This window comes from Aethalodelphis obliquidens, unplaced genomic scaffold (genome assembly GCF_003676395.1).
Source record: "Aethalodelphis obliquidens isolate GAN/ISIS:26980383/991018 unplaced genomic scaffold, ASM367639v1 scaffold2, whole genome shotgun sequence".
In the NCBI taxonomy this organism is placed as follows: Eukaryota; Metazoa; Chordata; class Mammalia; order Artiodactyla; family Delphinidae; genus Aethalodelphis; species Aethalodelphis obliquidens.
In genome coordinates this window covers 7,880,629-7,891,982 of record NW_020837946.1, presented here as the reverse complement: position 1 = coordinate 7,891,982, position 11,354 = coordinate 7,880,629, and the positions used below count along the sequence as shown (strand labels likewise).

Sequence of the window (11,354 nt, the reverse complement as noted above, 5' to 3'; positions counted from 1 at the left end):
TGGCCACGGATTTCCATCCCCAAACTTTAGAGTGGCAGGAAAGGGTAGTTATCAAAGAAACTAATATGACAAACAGCTTGTGATACTTTACGTATTTGCTGTTTGCTCTATCTTTCATGTGCTGGGTTGCCTGAAACCAAACCACATTCCAGTTTTTGTACTTAAAAGTCATTATTCTCATAGCTTGAGACTTCAAAACTTTTTTTTTTTTTTTTTTTTTTTTTTTTTTTCGCGGTACGCGGGCCTCTCACTGCTGTGGCCTCTCCCGCTGCGGAGCACAGGCCCCGGACGCGCAGGCTCAGCGGCCATGGCTCACGGGCCCAGCCGCACCGTGGCATGTGGGATCTTCCCGGACCGGGGCACGAAGCCGCGTCCCCTGCATCGGCAGGCGGACTCTCAACCACTGTGCCACCAGGGAAGCCCACTTTTTGTTTTTTTAATGTAGCAATTGGCTGATTTTTACTGGACCTGATGGAATGTCACAGTGCTCCTGTGTTTGAGTTTCAAGTATAGCATACCCTGCTCAGTACTTGATTGTACCTGTCTTCCTGGGGATCTGTATACAGCCATGAACATCTGACTGCTTTATTAATTCTTTTCTTGTAGTTATGCTTGAGATTTACAGATTGAAATATATGTATATATTTAAAAAATTTATTTTTGGCTGCATTGGGTCTTCGTTGCTGCGCATAGGCGTTCTCTAGTTGGGGCGAGCGGGGGCTACTCTTTGTTGCAGTGTACAGGCTTCTCATTGCAGTGGCTTCTCTTGTTGTGGAGCACAGGCTCTAGGCGTGCAGGCTTCAGTAGTTGTAGCACGTGGGCTCAGTAGTTGTGGCTCATGGGCTCTAGAGCGCAGGCTCAGCAGCTGTGGCTCACGGGCTTAGCTGCTCTATGGCATGTGGGATCTTCCCGGACCAGGGCTCGAACCCGTGTCCCCTGCATTGGCAGGCAGATTCTTAACACTGCGCCACCAGGGAAGCCCTGAAATATATTTTTTATTATAAATTTCATTTTACATTTCCTTTACATTACCCTGAGGGCATTAAATGGATCTTTTAAACCTGTGTCTGTTAAGCAGGTTATTTATAATGACCTCAGGGCAATAAAAGTGGGTATAATGCGTGTTCATTATAAAAAAAGAATGTTGGGTCTATTAGGGATGAGAACTGTTGTCCTTTGGTTAAGGATGAAACCCACAATGCAGTGATGGGGAGAGCCAAGATAGGAGGCAGCCCAGATCTTCTTGGGGTCATTTGTGCCTGTCTTTACATTGCTTTTTCCTAGCAAAACCCTACTATGGATTCATCCAGTTAGTTACCTTTACAAACTTTTGAGTCATAGGAAATGGGCTGGAACCATGGGGGTGAATCATATAACCTATGGAGAATGTATAGAAGTAAAATAAGAAGGTCACAGCAGAACCCTAGCAAATACCTTCAGCTGGGTTCTAAAGGAAGTGATGCCCGTGAAGAAATTTTAAAACAGGCAGAGAAACACAGGAAGATCTAAAGAGATTGGGGCCTCATACAACACCCTCATACAACCGCTGGAGAAATCACACAACCGCAGGGTGGTGCCACTACACTCGTCTCTAAACTGGCTCCTCAGAGCTGTTGGGCCATCACGTCATATGCCCCTTGTCAGCTCTCATTCATTCCCTATAGCTGTTAAGTTTCACTGTTCGTTTTTTTAAATTAATTTATTTAATTTTTGGCTGTGTTGGGTCTTCGTTGCTGTATGCGGGCTTTCTCTAGTTGCGGCGAGCGGGGGCTGCTCTTAGTTGCGGTGTGCGGCCTTCTCATTGCGGTGGCTTCTCTTGTTGCGGAGCACGGGCTCTAGGCACGTGGGCTCAGTAGTTGTGGCGCGTGGGCTCAGCAGGTGTGGCTCGCGGGCTCTAGAGCACAGGCTCAGTAGTTGTGGCTCACGGGCTTAGTTGCTTCACGGCATGTGGGATCTTCCCAGACCCGTGTCCCCTGCATTGGCAGGTGGATTCTTAACCATTGCGCCACCAGGGAAGCCCTCCCTGTTTTTTTAAAACCAGTTACTCCATACCTCTCACTCTAAGCAGATGACTATTACTACTTCAGAGTGAAAATCACACTAGGTGGGGAAACTGTCAGTTTCTGTCTTCCACCTACAGAATCATCTACATCCACCCTTTACACTTTTGTTCTTATCACAGTGGAAACGGCAACCCTCCTTCCATGGGAGTGTCGTTTGTCCACCTGTGTGGTATTGATCTGCCTCACCTCTTCTCCCAAGGGTTTTCACTCGTGTCTTTGGCCTCTCCTCTAGTGGCTGTATGTGATGGAGAACTTTACACGTTAAGGAGACCCTCCCTGAGCCTGATGTCCCTTTGCAGCCACCACTTTTTTTCTTCTTATAAAACAAGCTTCCTGAGAGTTGTCTACCCTTTCTGTCTCTACCTCCTCCCTCATCCACACCTGAACCCTTTGCCACATGACTCCTACTGCCAGCCATCTGCTGATGGTTTTCTTGTCAAGGAGACCATAGATCTCCAACTTGCTAACCTTTTTGGTCTTTATTTGGCTTGATCTTTACGTTACAATTGGCAATGTTGAGTCCACTTCTTTATGTGTCCTTCTCTTAGTTTTCACGGCCCCAATAATCTCTCTAGGTTTTCCATGTGTTTTTCTGCCTATTCTAAAATTTCTTCAGGGGCGTCTCTTCCTTTAGAGTCCTGTGGAGATGTCTGCTGGAGTTTCACTGTGACTGTCTTATTTTACTTCTGTGTAAACATCCCATGGTGTTCCACTTCCATTTATAACACCCAAATCTCTATCTCTGGCTCATTCTGCCAACACGTATGGTCAACAGACAACTGGGCATTTCTACTTGCTGTCTCCCAGGTCTGCTTACATAGTCAGCAAATGGTGCCCACAGTTCACCAAGTGTATTATTTTATAGGGCTTCCATAACAAAACACCACAGACCAGGGGGCTTAAACAACAGAAGCTTATTCCCTCACAGTTCTGGAGGCTGGGAAGTCCAGGATCAAGGTGTTGGCAGGTTTGGTGTCTCCTGAGGCCTCTCTCCTTGAGTGCAGATGCCACCTTCTCACTGTGTCCTCACATGGTCTTTTCTCTGAGCATGTGCATCCCTGGTGTCTCTTCCTTCTCTTATAAGGACATCAGTCATATTGGATTAGGGCCCCACCTTTATGACTTCATTTAACCTTAATTACTTCTTTAAAGGCCTAGCCCCAGATACAGTCGCATTGGGGTTAGAGCTTCAACATATATGAGTTTGGGGAGAAGATAATTCAGTCCATAAAACAGTTACCTGAGCCAGAACTTGGGGTTCATCCTTAACTCCTCCCTACCCTGTGTCTGATTCACCACATCCTGACAATTCTATTTTTATATTTTTTGAACCCATCCTTTTCCCATTTTTCTGCCACTTCACGTCTTTGAACATTCATTCATTCATTCAGTATACTCTTTGGATACCCATTATATACTAGGAAGGCAGCCAAAGAAAGCTAAAAAATACAAGATTAAGGAAAGTATATGGAAGGAAATGATGAAGATAAATGCAGAAACAAATTAACCGGCAAGATCAAAAGTTAGTCTAAGGGGTTTTTTAAATAATGAAAAAGATATATACCTGGAAAATCTAATTAATAAAAGACAATAAATGAATAAAGGGAACAGTTAGGATTTTAAAACTGTAAGATGTTACCCACTATCAATCTATCTGAAATTCAATGATAAAAAGAATTTTCTGGAAAATTGAGTGACTGTAATTCACTCAAGAAATAAAATACTGGAACTGGCTAAAAATCAAGAAATGAAATGTAAAAGCTACTGAGGATGTATCTAACAAGGCTCTGGGTTCATGTTGTTTACTGGGTGAATTCTTGTTATTAAAGGATTCAGTGATTCCTTTCATCATCATAGGCTAAACAGGTTTTTGTAAAAAAAGAAGGAATGGAAAACTCAATTAAAAAAAAATGTTTCGGGCTTCCCTGGTGGCACAGTGGTTGAGAGTATGCCTGCCGATGCAGGGGACGCGGGTTTGTGCCCCGGTCCGGGGGGGTCCCACGTGCCACGGAGCGGCTGGGCCCGTGAGCCATGGCCACTGAGCCTGCGCGTCCGGAGCCTGTGCTCCGCAACAGGACAGGCCACAGCAGTGAGAGGCCCGCGTACCACAAAAAAAAAAAAAATGTTTCTAGGGAATCCCCTGGTGGTCCAGTGGCTAAGACTCTGCCGAGGGCCCAGGTTTGTTTGATCCCTGGTCAGGGAACTAAGATCCTGTAAGCTGCCTCATGCGGCCAAAAAAAAAAAAAAAAAAGTTTCTAGTTGAGCCTTATTACCAAAATCTAACAAAGATAGGTTTTTTTCTCTTAATCTGGTTTATGAATATAGATGAAAAGAATTCTCTAAAGTTAGATATACAATCCTAATAAAATCTCTTAGGAAGCTAAGGAAAAGATGCTTCCTTAACATGATAAAGTACTATGTATAGTAAGTCCAGGGACCACATTGTCATTTCGGTAAATACACCAGGGTGTTCCCACTAAAGCAGTGGTCATGCTGTGCTGCTGGCCATTCAGAATGAGCTGTGAATCTGAATGGTGACTGATGGTGCAGGGAAAGCGCCCTTCAGTCACCTGACAAGTTTCTTGAACACCTGAAGTCTTGGGTGAAGCAGAGCCAGTGAGAGGCAGTGTGTCCTGATGGTTAGGGGAAAGAGACCTGTAGCAGGCAGTGTGACCTTCCGCTCTGGCCTCTTCCCTCTTCTGCAAAGGGAGCACAATAGTAACACCCCTTCTAAGGGGGATTGTGAGGATTACAGGAGGCAAAGCCAGACTTGCCATGAGCACAGGTGTTAGTGGTTGTTAACTGATGTTCGTATTTTTGTTGTAGATGTTTGGGTTCCACTGGTGGTCAGGATCTTGGCACACTTCATTTCAGAACCCTCTATCTTGATGCTTTCGGGTTAGAATGGAGATCTTTCAACAATGTGGACCCCAGGAAATAGGCTGATAGCTGTGCAAGCCCAAATCTGCCACGTCCCAGTGTTCTATCCCTGTGCTGGCTGGTCCTCCCTCCTCCCCAAGCCCTGCACCCTCACCTCCTTGCCTTTCCCTTCCCCCGCTCCCCCCGTGCCTCCCTCGTCTCTCAGCCCCTCCGTACTTCCCTGTCTATGGCGGCAGCCTCTCCTGCAGACAGTGCAGCCTCCCCCTGCCTCCCAAGTCCTCTTTCAGTGTTAGTCCTTGCTGCACACCCTCCAGCGTCCTCCCCTCCATGAAGTCCAAGTTTGTCAGAGCTTGAGAAATCCCTCGAGCTGTGTGTCACGTGTCCCTCTTCTCCTCACCCCAAGTCTCCAGTCTCCCTGAACGGTTGTTCAGAAAGTGCCATGCCGTCTGCCCGTATGACCTCTGTGCCTCTGTACCGTTTGCCTGGGTGCCCATCTGCCCGTATGACCTCTGTGCCTCTGTACCGTCTGCCTGGGTTTCCTGCCTCCCCTCCTCCTCGTCCACCTGGCACATGCTCATCCATGAAGCCCTATTGTAACCTCTCGCTGCTGAGGATAGTGCCTCCCTCTGCACGTTTGGTGCCCCACATCGTTTTCTGTGCCCCCGCCTGTTGCCTACAGTATAGCCCTGTGTTCAGTCATCTGCACCCGCTGCCAGAGTGTGAACTCTTCCAGGGCAGGGGCTGTGCTCTCCTCTGCTGTCTGCGTTGCGTGGTGGGGTGCTCAGCACGCAGAACAATGCCTGTCCTATGGGAGGGAACTAGCGGACGCACAATCTGGTCCTGCTGTGGATGGAGGGTGGCGTCTTTGCTTACCCAGAGCTCCGGGGAGTGGGAGTCGCACTTCGCCGTTTGGGGGCTTACAGCAGTGGCGCGGCATCCTGTCATTGCCGCAAGCTGTTCACCAGGGGCTTGGCTCCAGTTGTGTAGCCTCCACCAGGCGAGGCTTGTGTAGGTGGAGCCACAGCACTTGAGCACTTGTTATGTGCCAGGTGCTGGGTTAAATGCTTTTAGGGTAGCTCACTGGACCCTCACAGCAACTCTAAGGTCGGTTCTGTTATAACTCTGGTTTTACTCCTAAGGAAACAGCTCTGAGTAACGACATGATGGAGCTGGGTTTATATCCAGATCCCACTCCGAGACTAAGCCTGAAGCTCAGGCATGGCCGCACCTCCAGAGGCTGGGAGGCAGGGAGGCTTGAGGTGGCCGGGTTTAGGTCCTGGGACTAGGTGTGGTTGGACAGCAAAGGGGCTACTAGCTCTGCCAGGCTGTTCACACTGTTCTGTAATTTGCTTTTTTCTCTTAATGTATTGTGAACGTCTTTCCATGCTGTGGTGGTTTTAAAATATGTCTACAAATTTTTGGACACTCCTCCCACAAAAGAGAGAGCCCAATTCCCTTACCCTTGAATGTGGGCCTGTCTCAGTGACACACTTCTATTGAATAGGATGTGGCAGAAGTGATGCTGAATGACATCTGAAGCTGGATTAGAAAAGGCGACGCAGCTTCCATGCAGCTCTGTCTTTCATGGGATGCATGCCTTGGGGTCCCTTGGCTTTGCTGAAGCTACCCTGCTGGACCGTCGCCTGGAGGGGCAAGGGCTGGAGCAGAGGAGAGAAAGAAGGAGGGAGAGAGATGCCCAAAGGGTCTTCAGAGTACAGGTGCCACCTGGGAGTGAGTGAGCCTTCAGGTGATTCCAGCATCCAGCCTTCAAGGCAAGGGCCAAATGGAGCAGAGACGAGGTCTCCCTGCCCAGCCCTTGCAGACTGCAGATTGGTGAGGAAAATAAATGCTGCTGTTGTCTAAGCTACAAGCTTGGGAGTGGCTTGTTACTCAGCACTGGCTACCTGGAATAGTTGTCAATAAGAATAATGCTACTCCCTTGTTTTGAATTCCACCTGTGGATGTCAATTTGTAAAGGGTCATCCAGTATTGTCTTTTATTATAAATAACCCTGTGAAAAAAATCCCTGTTCACGCAGGGGTTTACACACACATAACACAGAAGTCACGCTTCTGTTTTCGCAGGTTGTCACCTTCCTCTAGCATGTTTGGGAGGCGAGCGCGTGGTCCTTCACCCACCTGGGTCAGTTTAACACTGTAGCTCCTCAGCGCTCACTTGGCTCCTGGGGCCTCAGGTCACTATCCCGCTGCTGATCACCCGTTGGAACTCCTGGACTGCATCTCTGACTTCATAGAGCTTTTGTTCTGTGGGGAGATGGGCAAGAAATAAGAGAAAAATAACTAAAAACTGGCCCCATTCCTGTGAGCGTGGAGGGAAGGTTGGGGAAGGGTTTCAAGCAGCAAAGACAGCCTCTCGGAGGTCAGCCTTAAAGAAACCACATGCCTGGTTGTGAATTTTGACATGGCTTCCTGGTTGGCTTCTGGGAGAATGGGGGCACCTTGCCTGAGAACGTGGAGGCATGAAGATTGGCTCTTCTGGTTATAATTCCTTCACTCAATTGTCTGATAACTGCTTTAGGAAAAATTCCTCGAAGTGGAATGTTTGAGATTCAGAGTAGTTTGGATTTTAAAGGCCATTGCTACAGGGAACCAAGCTACTCCTCCAGAAAGCTTTGCTCAGTTACATCCCTCCAAACTGTGCAAGCCGGAGCTTCACAACAGGGTGCCAGGGTGCCAGAGCCCGAGTGAGTTACAGGTGCCAAGAGCATAAACGCTTCCCACCCCTGAGACTCAGTGGAGCCCAGGGTGCCTTGCTGAGGTGATCACTTCTATGTGTGCCTTGTGACGAACCATGTGTTCCCAGCCCTGGATAGCACTAGATAGACATTGTCATTCTTTTCCATTAGACACCTACCTGACTGAGGGGAGTATTATCTCCTTGATGTTGTAGTTTACATCTTTTTAATTACCAGTGAGGCTATTTTTCATATGCTGATTATACCATTGCATTTATTCTTTGTGACTTTCTTGTCCTTGTCCTTTACTCATTTCTCCACTGGGGTCGTTGCTTTTTTTATATGAATTTTTAAGTACTACCTAGAAACAACCAGCAGAGGGCAGCAGTGCATCAGGGTGCCAAGGGGATAGTGCTGGAGCCTGAACCTGAACAGTATATTTTGGACAAAGACACAGACTGGGCCCTGGGGCCTTGGCATCAATGGACTAGGGGAACTTAGAACAGATAATGTGGCTAATTTCCTCTCCAAATTGAGTTATTTGTCTGAAAATCTGTAGGTGGGCTTGGGGCAAGAAGATGACTTTGAAGGGATAAAACTGTAGGTCCCAGAGTGGTAAATGAATTCTGTCTGATGGTAGACCCAGGTTGTTGCCAGAGTATGGGATGTGTGTGTGCATACAAATGTGCGCCCCACCCGCCAGAAAGGTACCTGAATAAATTTCACATATGCCAACCTCTCTCTTTGAGCTGTCTTGTTCTCTGTCTCATTGGGAAATTGAAGCAACTTAATAGGCAGGGCCTGGGTGGTAATGCAGGAATGTGAGGTTTTAGAGAGGAGAGAGCCAGTGAATGCTGCCCCAGCCTTTCACTGTAGGAAGCTAGGTGAGCCTCAGAGAGATGCGAAGCCCCTGAAATCATTCGCAGAATTGTCTATGCACTTACATATCTTATTTTAAAAAACATTTAATTTTGAAATAATTGTAGATTCAGAAGTAGTCTCAAAAATAGTAGAGAGGCTCTGTGTACCTTTCACCCACTTGCCCCCAATTATAACATTTCACATAACTTTAACCAGGAAATTGACTTTGATATAATTCAGGCCTTGTTCGGATTCCACGTGCTCATGCGTGTGCGTGCACGCATGACATTGTTGAGCTATACGAGAGGCTCTGGATCACCATCTTTTGGACTTTGTGTTCTGTGCCAAAGGTGTACCCATGTTTGCTTAAGTCATCATTAGTAGAGTTTTCTGTTACTTGAAGCCTCAACATTCCTAACATCCAATTACAAGGTGCAGAAAACCTCATGCAAACCGGCTCAATTTTAAAAAAAAAAAGAGGTCTTCCCTGGTGGCGCAGTGGTTGAGAGTCCGCCTGCCAATGCAGGGGACACGGGTTCGTGCCCCGGTCCGGGAAGATCCCACATGCCGTGGAGCGGCTAGGCCCTTGAGCCATGGCCGCTGGGCCTGCACGTCCGGAGCCTGTGCTCCACAATGGGAGAGGCCACAACAGTGAGAGGCCCGTGTACCGCAAATAAAAAAAAAAAGAAAGAAAAAGAAGGGGAGGAATATTGGTTCATGTAATAAAATCCAGAGGAATGACTGAACGGATGCCAGCGGTTCAGGATGTCATCAGAGAGCTCACTCCTTTGCTCTGTACCGGCCACTGCTCTGCGCACCTCTGAGTTCTGGCTTTTTTCTCAGGCACCCTCCCTCAAGATCCCAACAGTGGCAGGGGCGATTCCAGACCTTTCATCCTCACCCCAGAATAAGAGAGGGAGTGGGGCGATCTCATCATTCCCTATAGAAGTTGTAAGATTCATTCTGATTAGACCAGCCTGGGTCAAGTGCCCATGTCTCAACCAATCGCAGGGCCAAGAGAATAAGATACATTGGTTGGCTCATGCCTGGACTCCTAACCCCTCCATGAACACTTCGTGATTGGGATAATTTATTGGTTTAATCTAATCTCAGATGGGAAGTGTCCACCCTGACCACATGGGACAGGGGAAGTGTCTGAAAAGGAATTTGAGGTGATGTTACCAGAGAGAGGGGAAATAGATTCTGGACAGTAAACCACAGACGTCTTCCATCTTTGGCATGGAGTCTTGAGTCCCTCCCTGGTCAAATCAGCTATGACCAGGAGGACAGGACCATATAGTAGAGACATGACTACTGGGATGGGTGTGCAGTTTTTGCATCAGGGGGAGTGATTGCTGGATAGGAGGTCTCTACCACAGTAGCAGTTTATGTCTCTAAAACACCGTTCTGCTGCAGATCTCCACACGCCTCAGGATGTTAACCTGGTTATGGCATCTTTAGTCACTCCCACTGGCCTGGTGTAGGTCTGCAGGGGCCCAGTGGGCGGCAGAGGAGATGCTATGGTTGAAGCAGGATCCTGGGTTTCAGCTGCATATGTTCGGTAGGGCTGGGGATATATTTCGATAGGACCCCCCCGACCCTATCACACCATGCCCACTGGCTGCCCCTTGTACCCTCCTGCTGTCCAGTACGGACAACAGTTTCCTGCTGTACTCCCTACTCACCACCATGAAGTCCATCCATTCCAAGTGGACACAGAGGTCTTCAGAGAGAGGCTCTCCTGGGGCAGGGTGGCTTCTAGCACCCCAAGATACTCAGGTTTATGGAAAAGGTCAGCATTTCTCCAAGCATGCTGTTCATACCATTGTGGTATGCGATGTATTTTAATAGATACGCATCAATTCTTAAACACTCCTTGTTTTAAAAATCTTTTTATTGTGAAATGAAATAGATACAGAAAACTCTACAAGACAAACGTAGAGCTTAATGAAGTATAATAAGGCAAACACCGCAAATGCTCTTGTAATCCGAGAGGTAGAACGTTGCAGCCCCCCCCGCCCCCAGCAGCTCCTCCACATTCCCTGTCCCAGTCCCAGCCCCTCTCTGCCACTGCAGAGTAACCACTACCTGGCTTTTACTGCAGTCACTTCCTTTTGTTTCTTTACAGTTTCCTCATCCAAGTGTGCATCCCTAGACTATGGTTCAGTCTTGCCCCCTTAAAAAAAACCCACATATTTTACCTCTTTTAATCCACAGGTTCTTCCTTCATCCCTTTCTTTTCCTTTCATTTTATTGGTTGAGGAATCCAGGCCATTTGACTGCAGTGTTTCCCACAGTCTGGATTTTGCTGGCTGCCCACTCATGGGGCCTCTCAGCATGCTCTGCTGCCTGCTGTGTTTGCTGCCCATTGTCAGCTGGATCTAGAGGCTCGACCAGACCCAGCTTCTATCCTTTTGACGAGACTCTAGTGTGATGTGTTCCTTCATCAACTGCCTCTTTTTCTGGGTGTTCTTAGCCTTGGAGGTTCAGCCCCTAGATCCATTACTTCCCTGGGGGTCCAAAAGGGTGACATACATTGTTTTCACTGTGCTGTGATTCACATTTTATTGCCTATTAATTTTGTCACTCCACACAATTTATGAGTAAACAGGCTTTGAGGAAATATACTGAGTTAAACAGATGATGGCAACATTGATGAGACTGTTCCCGTGTTTTACATAAGGTAATGAAAAGAACCACAGCTGCCACTGCTACAAAATGATCATGATATTCTAATTCCATCATTTCTTTTTCATTTACTTGCTGGAATTCTTTATAAACAGATGCTTTCTTTCACCTATCATGAGGTTACCCCATGGTATAGCTCACATAGGAGAGGCAGGATAAATGCTTTC

General features: G+C 47.4%; 1 long non-coding RNA gene across 1 annotated transcript; it reads left to right on the top strand.

The window, feature by feature from the left end:
- Positions 1-4,225: 4,225 nt before the first annotated feature.
- LOC113626718 (uncharacterized) lies at positions 4,226-8,964 on the top strand. Its single transcript, XR_003435221.1, has 2 exons — positions 4,226-6,776; positions 7,028-8,964. It is a non-coding gene; the product is annotated as an uncharacterized LOC113626718 (long non-coding RNA).
- The last annotated feature ends 2,390 nt before the right edge of the window (positions 8,965-11,354 follow it).